Source organism: Lissotriton helveticus, chromosome 11 (assembly GCF_964261635.1).
Source record: "Lissotriton helveticus chromosome 11, aLisHel1.1, whole genome shotgun sequence".
NCBI classification, from domain to species: Eukaryota; Metazoa; Chordata; class Amphibia; order Caudata; family Salamandridae; genus Lissotriton; species Lissotriton helveticus.
Window position 1 is genome coordinate 20117786 of NC_136072.1, and position 13118 is coordinate 20130903.

General features: G+C 50.9%; 1 protein-coding gene across 2 annotated transcripts in view; it reads right to left on the reverse strand.

The window, feature by feature from the left end:
- The window catches only part of IL1RAP (interleukin 1 receptor accessory protein), a 367373-nt gene extending 355420 nt beyond the window's left edge, over nt 1–11953 (reverse strand). For both annotated transcript variants that reach the window (XM_078665407.1, XM_078665406.1), the window contains exon 1: nt 11856–11953. The gene's annotated coding sequence lies outside the window, so the exon portion shown is untranslated. The remainder of the gene's footprint in view (nt 1–11855) is intronic.
- Nucleotides 11954–13118: the final 1165 nt, after the last annotated feature.

Consider the following 13118-nt stretch of genomic DNA (forward strand, 5'->3'; position numbering starts at 1 on the left):
TGTGCTATGAAAAATAATAATTAATAAAGCCTCACGAGGGAGCGGGTCCTAAACATAATAGTGCTCGGAGGCTGTCATTAAAGCCTACAGATTAACAACAAATGTAATAGGGTGTGTCCTCATGGGAGGTTACAAATGAAGAAACGGCGGTAATAAGGAGGGACGAACAAGCCTATTAACGAATCAGAAGCCAGCATTTACCAAGGACAATGACACAAGCCAGTGAAAAATATGGGAGGAGAGTGGGCGGAGCTTCAAATCCATACCTGAATACAGCATGTCTGGCAGAGCAGCGCAAGTGCTGCCCAGGCTCGACCTAATAACCATGATGCCCTCCGTCAGTCAAAGGGTTTCGGAATATATAAGTGTTGTAAATAGATTAGGTAGGCAGCAGGACACGTCTTCAGTTATTAATATCAATTTATTAAGTTACAAGATAAGATAAGACAGCAGTAAACCTCACAGCTGACCAGACCATTAACTGCCAAGGCTGGAATCTTCACATCACAGATAGAACATGCTTTAGGTAGCATGGGAGACTGGTAAGATAAGAACACTAAGAAAGGACTACAGACACCAAGTAGCCACATTGAAGTAAGTATAAGTATACAACAATAAGGCAGGCCTAAGGGCTTTGTCAACGTGTCACCACATTCATAGCATCAGCTACATGCCATGTTTAAAACTTATAATACGATAAAATCAACATGAGGGCGGCTTTTATGGTGGGTGTTCGGAGGACTCGACAGTCACCCGGCCTAGCTATCAGCCCTCGAAGAACAAACACAGGTTTCTTGTAAACAGCGGCTGGTCAGTAGTCCACGGCGTTTAGTGTGGGGTAACCCGCTGGTCACACCTAGATGGTGTCTTCCCGGCCTGTCCTAGCACAGTCACGTTTTCAAATGCAAATAAACAGAAAACCTTCTGGTCTTCGGGAAACGCGGTTCAATATTCGACGCCGGCCGCTGTACATTTGCTGATTAGAAACTCAGAATTCTGCCTGTGTGGCAGAACAGGTCCTGCGGTGACGTCCGGCCCTGACCATCAGCTGCAAGGCCACACCGTCAGCAGTCCCTTCGAAGAGGGGTGAGCCTGCCGGCATCTCTTAACACACCCGGACACAAGTCCCCTGTACAGCACGTGCACGCATGGACGTCAATTCACCAAAATGCCTGGGGTAGCGGAAGTGACATTGCTTGCCATTTGACCTTTACTTTCACTCACACAACCATGATACACATATTAACACATTTACAAACTCACCCGCATGAATGCATACAACATACATTTAACAGCATGATTACTTAACTTAGCTTCCAGATAGGGTCATATTCCAGCTAATGTGCTCCATATTGTATTACAATAATAACGAATAATGTTATTCACTATTTATTTTTATTTATAAAGTTTTATATAGCGCAAACTTGATCCCAAAGGATATTTTGTGTAATATATATATATATATATAGATATATATATATATATACACACTTTTAATGACAGAAACCAGGCAAGTGGCACTCCAACCAGCATCCATTAGAAAGAGTTGCTTCTGTGTTCCTGGCACTGATTTTGCCACCTCTGAGGCCAGGGGTCGCAAAGTCCGGGGTCACAGCAGCGACCCCGGAGACCCCTAAATGACATGCATGTGTGCACAGTCCCTCCACAGAGGGCAGCCCCATCACCCCTCTCTAGGAGTCAACATCATTGCTAATGCAATGCTACAACAGAAACCACACAGAATCCGTGCATTTATCCAAGGCTCTCCATACAGAGCAAGGATCTGCCCCTAAAAAACATGGCATTTAACACCCAAAGCTAGGAATCATTGCATCATCACAGGAAGGGTGAAACACTAGACCTGGCCCTGTGAGGATTTTAAATTTTAGTGAAAGTGTCACATCTCCGAAGCAGGTGTCATAACCCGCCGAGCTCACAGACGTTAAACGTGTGTGCACAGAGCTGGGGTCAATGGGCGCCCGCCCCTGTACACTGGCACATGGGCACTAAAACATTTGCCCAGGGACCATAATGTACGGTGTGTGGTGTGACAGAGGACCACACGGATGCCAGCAGGGTGGCAAACGGGGTCTGGGTGGGTCAGGGATTGTGTAAGGGGGTTTAGAAAAATGGTACATAAATGGCCGCACATTTATTTTGCAGGTTAATAAATGCTTGCATGTTTCTTTAACATTTTTTTCTGGATAATAGTGTCCAGCAACTAAACAGGGTCTCATGCTGCTGTTCACCAGGGGGCCACATGTAAAGGTCAAGAGGGCCACAGAGGGGTAGCTATCAACCTTGCAGCAGGTGCAGTGGCACCGAGATCCCCCATACCTTGATCACTACCCAAACAACAGTGAAAGGGGGCCTAACCCCCGACAAATCTCTGAGGCCTTTAGTAAATCCAGCATGTCTAAGTCCCATTCATACTCCAAAATCTTACAAGCACCTAGAGGCAAGCTAGTCTACCCGTGAGCTAGCCACAAAAAACTCACAGGCACCTAGAGGCAAGCTAGTCTACTTGTGAGCTAGCCACAAAAAACTCACAGGCGCCTAGAGGCACACTGGTCTACCCGTGAGCTAGCCACAAAAAACACACAGGTGCCTAGAGGCACACTGGTCTACCCGTGAGCTTGCCACAAGTCTCACAGGCGCCTAGAGGCACACTGGCCTAACCGTGAGCTAGCCACAAAAAACACACAGGCGCCTAGAGGCACACTGGCCTAACCGTGAGCTAGCCACAAAAACACACAGGCGCCTAGAGGCACACTGGCCTAACCGTGAGCTAGCCACAAAAACACACAGGCGCCTAGAGGCAAGCTAGTCTACTTGTGAGCTAGCCACATAAACCTCAAAGAAGCCAAGAGGCACACTGGTCTACCCATGAGCTGGCCACAAAAACACACAGGTGCCTAGAGGCACACTGGTCTACCCGTGAGCTAGCCACACAAGATAAGAGATGTTGGATGGCGTTGGTGCACAAGGCATGACTCTTCCAAGATGGCCGCCCGCAAACAGTACAGGTAACAATTATAAATAACAATAACGTGATAAACAAGGACTCCACCCCACCCCAATGCCCCAAAGCTCAGATATGTATATGATTTTAGGTTAAGTCTATATAATATATGGGTTTCTGCAATCCCTGTATAAAAAACCTGAATTTAATTTCTCTATACTATGACTTGTGATGTATCCATTCACTAAAGAAATTACATTAGAACTAACATGTAATAACTTATTACAGTTGAGTTCTGAGTCACATTGCCTCCTGCCAGAGCCAGCAGCCTACGGAAAGGGTGGGCCATGAAGCAGAATTAAAGCAGCTGTTGAAAGAACAATAACAAAACACTGCTTTTCTTTCTTCTGTTGTTCTAGATGTACAGTGCCAAGTAGATATTAAAGGCAACAGGTTTGCTTTTTGCCCTCCTTCTGAAACTGTAGAAAAGTTTAAATGTTTCGGCTGCACAAAACGAAATAAAATTGACATATTGAACCAATTGTAATATTTCTGTGCAACAAATATCCAACTGCTTTTATGAGGAGTTCACTTTTGCACTAGTTATTATATTTTTATTCATCATGTCTGCAAACATGCACACTCATATGTAAGAAAGAGTCATGTGCCAAGTAGTGTGTGGTCACGGTGATTGAGAGACCATGTATTATAAGGAATAAAGTACCCCTGCCATACATAATAAGGATATTAGAAGTCATCTTGGAGTTTCATAACCCGATATAAGAACTGTTCCTTCTGCCTTGTTGCTCCATATGGTCATCAGGGAACTCCTCTGCGGCTTGCAATATCATTATAATGTATGGCAGGGGGTACTTTATCCCATATATATTGTTATGTTATTGACAGTGGAACTGATCCAGAGTTGCAGCTGCCTCTTTGAAATAGATGTATACGTGTACACTCATTTTCTTTTCTACAATGCAGTTTTTGTTTCTATCTGATAACAGTAATACCCAGTCTGCCCCCCCTCTGAGACCCTGCTATCAGACCCCGCGCTGCACAAGGGAACAGGACAGATAAGCCGCACGCCCGGAAGTGGGCAGGACACCGTGCTGCTACAACAAAGCAACAACACTGCGGTGTTAACACAACTCTAGCCACAAAATGTGCAGGGCGGACACATCAGAGAGGAAAGAGGGGGTGAGCCGGGACTCTGGGGTCTGTAGAGCATTCAACCATTGACAGACAGTGACTGATTAGAGCCAATCAGAGCTCGAGGAACGCTAGAGGGGACACTAGGGAGGGTGGGGTAGTGGGGGGGGGGGGCTACACAGCACCCACTGACAGACACTGAGCATGGGACAGGCATCCCCAGAGCAAACACGACGGGGGTGGAGGGTGGCCTTGGGGGTCTGCCCAGCACTGACCCCAGAGCATCCTGGCGCCATTAAAAGGGATGAGAGAGTGAGCTCCAGAGAGAGGGGGTTAACAAGGAGACCCGGCACAGCACTGACCCCAGAGCATTCTGACACCATTAGAAGGGGTGAGAGAGTGAGCTCCTGAGAGAGGGGGTTAACAAGGAGCCCCTCACAGCACTGACCCCAGAGCATCCTTCTACCATTAGAAGGGGTGAGAGAGTGAGCTCCAGAGAGAGGGGTTAACAAGGATCCCCTGCACAGCACTGACTCCAGAGCATCCTTCTACCATTAGAAGGGGTGAGAGAGTGAGCTCCTGAGAGAGGGGGTTAACAAGGATCCCCTGCACAGCACTGACCCCAGAGCATCCTTCTACCATTAGAAGGGGTGAGAGAGTGAGCTCCAGAGAGAGGGGTTAACAAGGATCCCCTGCACAGCACTGACTCCAGAGCATCCTTCTACCATTAGAAGGGGTGAGAGAGTGAGCTCCGGAGAGAGGGGTTAACAATGATCCCCTGCACAGCATTGACTCCAGAGCATCCTTCTACCATTAGAAGGGGTGAGAGAGTGAGCTCCGGAGAGAGGGGTTAACAAGGATCCCCTGCACAGCACTGACCCCAGAGCATCCTTCTACCATTAGAAGGGGTGAGAGAGTGAGCTCCGGAGAGAGGGGTTAACAAGGATCCCCTGCACAGCACTGACCCCAGAGCATCCTTCTACCATTAGAAGGGGTGAGAGAGTGAGCTCCAGAGAGAGGGGTTAACAAGGATCCCCTGCACAGCACTGACCCCAGAGCATCCTTCTACCATTAGAAGGGGTGAGAGAGTGAGCTCCAGAGAGAGGGGTTAACAAGGATCCCCTGCACAGCACTGACCCCAGAGCATCCTTCTACCATTAGAAGGGGTGAGAGAGTGAGCTCCAGAGAGAGGGGTTAACAAGGAGCCCCTCACAGCACTGACCCCAGAGCATCCTTCTACCATTAGAAGGGGTGAGAGAGTGAGCTCCTGAGAGAGGGGTTAACAAGGATCCCCTGCACAGCACTGACCCCAGAGCATCCTTCTACCATTAGAAGGGGTGAGAGAGTGAGCTCCTGAGAGAGGGGTTAACAAGGATCCCCTGCACAGCACTGACCCCAGAGCATCCTTCTACCATTAGAAGGGGTGAGAGAGTGAGCTCCAGAGAGAGGGGTTAACAAGGAGCCCCTCACAGCACTGACCCCAGAGCATCCTTCTACCATTAGAAGGGGTGAGAGAGTGAGCTCCAGAGAGAGGGGTTAACAAGGAGCCCCTCACAGCACTGACCCCAGAGCATCCTTCTACCATTAGAAGGGGTGAGAGAGTGAGCTCCTGAGAGAGGGGTTAACAAGGATCCCCTGCACAGCACTGACCCCAGAGCATCCTTCTACCATTAGAAGGGGTGAGAGAGTGAGCTCCTGAGAGAGGGGTTAACAAGGATCCCCTGCACAGCACTGACCCCAGAGCATCCTTCTACCATTAGAAGGGGTGAGAGAGTGAGCTCCAGAGAGAGGGGTTAACAAGGAGCCCCTCACAGCACTGACCCCAGAGCATCCTTCTACCATTAGAAGGGGTGAGAGAGTGAGCTCCAGAGAGAGGGGTTAACAAGGAGCCCCTCACAGCACTGACCCCAGAGCATCCTTCTACCATTAGAAGGGGTAAGAGAGTGAGCTCCTGAGAGAGGGGGTTAACAAGGAGCCCCTCACAGCACTGACCCCAGAGCATCCTTCTACCATTAGAAGGGGTGAGAGAGTGAGCTCCTGAGAGAGGGGGTTAACAAGGAGCCCCTCACAGCACTGACTCCAGAGCATCCTGTCACCGTTAGAAGGGGTGAGAGTGAGCTCCTGAGAGGAGGTTAACAATGAGTCCCTCACAGCACTGACCCCAGAGCATCCTTCTACCATTAGAAGGGGTGAGAGTGAGCTCCTGAGAGGAGGTTAACAAGGATCCCCTGCACAGCACTGACCCCAGAGCATCCTTCTACCATTAGAAGGGGTGAGAGTGAGCTCCTGAGAGGAGGTTAACAAGGATCCCCTGCACAGCACTGACTCCAGAGCATCCTTCTACCATTAGAAGGGGTGAGAGTGAGCTCCAGAGAGAGGGGTTAACAAGGATCCCCTGCACAGCACTGACCCCAGAGCATCCTTCTACCATTAGAAGGGGTGAGAGAGTGAGTCCAGAGAGAGGGGGTTAACAAGGATCCCCTGCACAGCACTGACCCCAGAGCATCCTTCTACCATTAGAAGGGGTGAGAGAGTGAGCTCCAGAGAGAGGGGTTAACAAGGATCCCCTGCACAGCACTGACCCCAGAGCATCCTTCTACCATTAGAAGGGGTGAGAGAGTGAGTCCAGAGAGAGGGGGTTAACAAGGATCCCCTGCACAGCACTGACCCCAGAGCATCCTTCTACCATTAGAAGGGGTGAGAGAGTGAGCTCCAGAGAGAGGGGTTAACAAGGATCCCCTGCACAGCACTGACCCCAGAGCATCCTTCTACCATTAGAAGGGGTGAGAGAGTGAGCTCCAGAGAGAGGGGTTAACAAGGATCCCCTGCACAGCACTGACCCCAGAGCATCCTTCTACCATTAGAAGGGGTGAGAGAGTGAGTCCAGAGAGAGGGGGTTAACAAGGATCCCCTGCACAGCACTGACCCCAGAGCATCCTTCTACCATTAGAAGGGGTGAGAGAGTGAGCTCACGAGAGAGGGGGGTTAACAAAGAGCCCCTCACAGCACTGACCCCAGAGCATCCTTCTACCATTAGAAGGGGTGAGAGAGTGAGCTCCAGAGAGAGGGGGTTAACAAGGAGCCCCTCACAGCACTGACCCCAGAGCATCCTTCTACCATTAGAAGGGGTGAGAGTGAGCTCCTGAGAGGAGGTTAACAAGGATCCCCTGCACAGCACTGACTCCAGAGCATCCTTCTACCATTAGAAGGGGTGAGAGTGAGCTCCTGAGAGGAGGTTAACAAGGATCCCCTGCACAGCACTGACTCCAGAGCATCCATCTACCATTAGAAGGGGTGAGAGTGAGCTCCTGAGAGGAGGTTAACAAGGATCCCCTGCACAGCACTGACCCCAGAGCATCCTTCTACCATTAGAAGGGGTGAGAGAGTGAGTCCAGAGAGAGGGGGTTAACAAGGATCCCCTGCACAGCACTGACCCCAGAGCATCCTTCTACCATTAGAAGGGGTGAGAGAGAGAGCTCACGAGAGAGGGGGGTTAACAAGGAGCCCCTCACAGCACTGACCCCAGAGCATCCTTCTACCATTAGAAGGGGTGAGAGAGTGAGCTCCCGAGAGAGGGGGTTAACAAGGAGCCCCTCACAGCACTGACCCCAGAGCATCCTTCTACCATTAGAAGGGGTGAGAGTGAGCTCCTGAGAGGAGGTTAACAAGGATCCCCTGCACAGCACTGACTCCAGAGCATCCTTCTACCATTAGAAGGGGTGAGAGTGAGCTCCTGAGAGGAGGTTAACAAGGATCCCCTGCACAGCACTGACTCCAGAGCATCCTTCTACCATTAGAAGGGGTGAGAGAGTGAGCTCCTGAGAGGAGGTTAACAAGGATCCCCTGCACAGCACTGACCCCAGAGCATCCTTCTACCATTAGAAGGGGTGAGAGAGTGAGTCCAGAGAGAGGGGGTTAACAAGGATCCCCTGCACAGCACTGACCCCAGAGCATCCTTCTACCACTAGAAGGGGTGAGAGAGAGACCTCACGAGAGAGGGGGGTTAACAAGGAGCCCCTCACAGCACTGACCCCAGAGCATTCTTCTACCATTAGAAGGGGTGAGAGAGTGAGCTCCCGAGAGAGGGGGTTAACAAGGAGCCCCTCACAGCACTGACCCCAGAGCATCCTTCTACCATTAGAAGGGGTGAGAGTGAGCTCCTGAGAGGAGGTTAACAAGGATCCCCTGCACAGCACTGACCCCAGAGCATCCTTCTACCATTAGAAGGGGTGAGAGAGTGAGCTCCAGAGAGAGGGGTTAACAAGGATCCCCTGCACAGCACTGACCCCAGAGCATCCTTCTACCATTAGAAGGGGTGAGAGAGTGAGTCCAGAGAGAGGGGGTTAACAAGGATCCCCTGCACAGCACTGACCCCAGAGCATCCTTCTACCATTAGAAGGGGTGAGAGAGTGAGCTCCTGAGAGAGGGGGTTAACAAGGATCCCCTGCACAGCACTGACCCCAGAGCATCCTTCTACCATTAGAAGGGGTGAGAGTGAGCTCCTGAGAGGAGGTTAACAAGGATCCCCTGCACAGCACTGACTCCAGAGCATCCTTCTACCATTAGAAGGGGTGAGAGTGAGCTCCTGAGAGGAGGTTAACAAGGATCCCCTGCACAGCACTGACTCCAGAGCATCCTTCTACCATTAGAAGGGGTGAGAGTGAGCTCCTGAGAGGAGGTTAACAAGGATCCCCTGCACAGCACTGACTCCAGAGCATCCTTCTACCATTAGAAGGGAGTTAGAGAGTGAGCTCTTGAGAGAGGGGTTAACAAGGAGCCCCTCACAGCACTGACTCCAGAGCATCCTTCTACCATTAGAAGGGGTGAGAGTGAGCTCCAGAGAGAGGGGTTAACAAGGATCCCCTGCACAGCACTGACCCCAGAGCATCCTTCTACCATTAGAAGGGGTGAGAGAGTGAGTCCAGAGAGAGGGGGTTAACAAGGATCCCCTGCACAGCACTGACTCCAGAGAATCCTTCTACCATTAGAAGGGGTGAGAGAGTGAGCTCCTGAGAGAGGGGGTTAACAAGGAGCCCCTCACAGCACTGCCTCCAGAGCATCCTTCCACCATTAGAAGGGGTGAGAGAGTGAGCTCCTGAGAGAGGGGGTTAACAAGGAGCCCCTCACAGCACTGACTCCAGAGCATCCTTCTACCATTAGAAGGGGTGAGAGTGAGCTCCTGAGAGGAGGTTAACAAGGATCCCCTGCACAGCACTGACTCCAGAGCATCCTTCTACCATTAGAAGGGGTGAGAGTGAGCTCCTGAGAGGAGGTTAACAAGGATCCCCTGCACAGCACTGACTCCAGAGCATCCTTCTACCATTAGAAGGGGTGAGAGTGAGCTCCTGAGAGGAGGTTAACAAGGATCCCCTGCACAGCACTGACCCCAGAGCATCCTTCTACCATTAGAAGGGGTGAGAGAGTGAGTCCAGAGAGAGGGGGTTAACAAGGGTCCCCTGCACAGCACTGACCCCAGAGCATCCTTCTACCATTAGAAGGGGTGAGAGAGAGAGAGCTCACGAGAGAGGGGGGTTAACAAGGAGCCCCTGACAGCACTGACCCCAGAGCATCCTTCTACCATTAGAAGGGGTGAGAGAGTGAGCTCCAGAGAGAGGAGTTAACAAGGAGCCCCTCACAGCACTGACCCCAGAGCATCCCGACACCATTAGAAGGGGTGAGAGAGTGAGCTCCTGAGAGAGGGGGTTAACAAGGAGCCCCTCACAGCACTGACCCCAGAGCATCCTTCTACCATTAGAAGGGTGTGGAAAGCTCAGTTAAGGGGGGGGTGAATGAGGCTAACAATGAGACCTTACTCAGCACTGACTCCAGAGAACCCTCCTACCATTGGAAGGGAGTGAGAGGGTCAGTTATGGGATGGGGAGGGGGGTAACAAGGAGCCCCTCGCAGCGCTGACTCCAGACCATCCTGCCACCATTAGAAGGGGGTAAGAGCGTGAACTCCTGAGAGAGGGGATTAACAAGTAGACCCACTGACTCCAAAGCATGCTGCCACCATCAGAATGTGGTGAGAGAGGGAGCTCTGGGGGGGGGAGGGAATTAACAAGGAGCCCCTGCACAGTAATGACTCCGGTAGCATCCTTTTCTCATTAGAAGTGAGCGAGCTCCTGAGGGGACTGGGGGGGGGGGGGGGGGTTACCTAGGAGACCCTTCAGAGAAGTGACTCCATAACATCCAGTCACAAACAGAAAGGAGTTAGAGAGTGAGTTAACAAGGAGGCCCTGGATCGCCATTTCTCAAGAGCATCCTGCCAGCAATAGAAGGGCTCTGAGGGGGAGCTCTGGTGAGGTGGGTTAACAAGGAGCCCCTGCACAGTAATGACTCCAGAGCATCCTTCTACCATTAGAAGGGGGTAAGATGGTGACCTCCCGGGGGGGGGGGGGGGGGGTTAACAAGAAGGCCCTGCACAGCAATGACCTATGACCTGCTGCAGTCAGCCTCGAGGGTGCACTGACCACCCCTGGCGGAGCAGCACCGCTGGAGGGAAGTAATGCCCCTAAAGAGTCACAGACGAGGATGACAGAAATAGACAACAGGAAGTGCGTGATGAAATGAGGAGCACCAGTATGTGTCAGTCATATGGAAAGCAATCTTGAGACAATTATCCTCATAACTCAATGCAAATTATAGCAGGAAACACAGCAGAGCGATATCACGGCAAATGATAAGATGATGAGCCGCAGATGATAAGAGGAGGAGCTGCCTAACTATAGCACCACTGAGAGTACTCTTAATATAAAGAGCAGGGTAGGTTAAACAGACCAACATTGTGGCGGAGCGCCACTGATGGAAGAGAAGTAATGCCCCTACACGAAAACGGACGAGGATGACAGGTGAAGTAGCGGACAACACGATAACATGAGGAGCACCAGTATGTGTCAATCATATGGAAAACAATCTTGAGACAGTTATTCTTTTAAACCCATGCAAATTATAGCAGGAAATACAGCAGAGCGATATCACAGCAGATGATAAGAGGGGGAGCCACGGGGGATAACAGGGGAGCAGCCGAACGATAATGCTGAGAGCACTGTTAATATAAAGAGCAGGGTAGGGTACAACAGACCAACACTGTGACGGAGCACCACTACTGGAGAGAAGTAATGCCCCTACACGGCCATGGATGGATGACAGGAGAAGTAGCAGCCAACAGGAAGTGTGTGATAAAATGAGGAGCACCGGTACGTGACAACTGTATGGAAAGCAATCTTGAGACAGTGATCCTCATAACTCAAAACAAATGACAGCAGGAAACACGTCAGAGTGTAGAGTGATATCACAGCTACAGCGGTTGATAAGAGGAGGAGCAGCCGAACGATAACACAGAGCACTAAATGGCCATGGACGGGGATGACAGAAGTAGAAAGCAACAGGAAGTGCCCGATAAAATGAGGAGCAACATGCAATCCCGAGACACTTATCCTCATAACTCCATGCAAATTATACCATAAATCAAAGCAGCAGCGGATGATAAGAGGAGAAGCAGCAGCGGAGGATAAGAGGAGGAGCAGCGGATGATAAGAGGAGGAGCAGTCGGTGATAAGAGGGGGAGCAGTGGAACGAGAAGCCCATTAAAATAAACAGCAGGGTAGGTAAAACTAGAGCCCGCAAAAAAGAAATCTCATCTGGGGGTATGACACAATGAGGAGCACTTGAGGATGAAATGAGGAGTCGCCCCAGAGCCCGATGGCTCCAGCTCCCAGCAGCCGCGGTCAGGCACTCACCTGCGTCCGTCTCGGGTCCCCGGTCGCTCAGCCCGACGCTCCCCGCACACACCCGGCTCAGACACCGACCGCGCTCCGCTGCGCCCCGGCGACACTGAGCCCGGAGCCCCGGCTGACAGCTGGAGCCGCAGGCCACGCCCCCGAACACGCCCACAGCGATGCGATTCGACAGAGCGACGCTGACGTCAAGAATCCTACGTCACTCGCCGACTGCCCAAGTAGGGAGAAGAGAGGGAGGAGCGACGGCGGGGAATCCCTCCTGAGGGGCGTGGCCAGCCTGAGGGGCGTGGCCAGCCTCTCAGCAGAGAGCACGGGAGGGCCATGGACAGAGAGGGCGGACCACGACGGGGGGCGTGGCCAGCCTGTAAGCAGAGAGCACGGGGAGGGCCATGGACATAGAGGGCGGACCACGGCGGGGGCGTGGCCTCTGATGAGCGCGTACTTTACTGGAAGTGCTGGGAACAAGCATAGACATAAAAGACACACTGCCGGCCTCCTTTATTTATTTTTATTTTTAAATAGATGCGTTTTTATATAGCGCGGACTGTACCCGAAGGCGTCAGAGGCTTCACAATAGGAACAGTAATGATATATGAGGAGAAAATTACAAGTGAACAAATTACAACAGCAAACGTTAAGTTACATGAGGCAAAAGTGACGATTGTGAGCAAACAAAATACAAGAGGTAGCAAACGGTGCATTACAGGAGGAAAAAGTGTCCTGTGCAGGTTACAAAAGCGTACAAAGTACAAGTAGAGGTATAATACTGCAATAAATGGAGGACACTCAAACACAAGAACAAACGTTACGTAGGCAATGGTGGCACTTGTGCAAGTATCGAAAGCAAACATAATGTACGAGGTAGCGACCAGAGTGTTACAAGAGAAAAGTGACGCGTGCATGTTACAAAACAGGCGTATCTGGAGTCCAGAGCTGGTCTTAGCTGGCAGAGGTGCTGACCGGAACCAAATGTGGTGCCCCCTCTCATGTTTGTGTATCGTGTGCACACAAGGACAAACTCTATTTCAAAGTGTACAACTACTTTATTGTCTGAAGCCAAGGTGAACACGTCCATGCATCTCCAAGTGCAGTACAGATTTGTGTGACACATTCCAATCCAGAATAAGATCACATTGCCTAGCATCTGTAACAGAAAGGAACACAACTGATCCCCTTCCTTACACAACATAGCAAAACAAAGAAAACGTATAACTATATAAAACCAAAGGTTAACAATACTGCATATACAATAACTCATTTTAC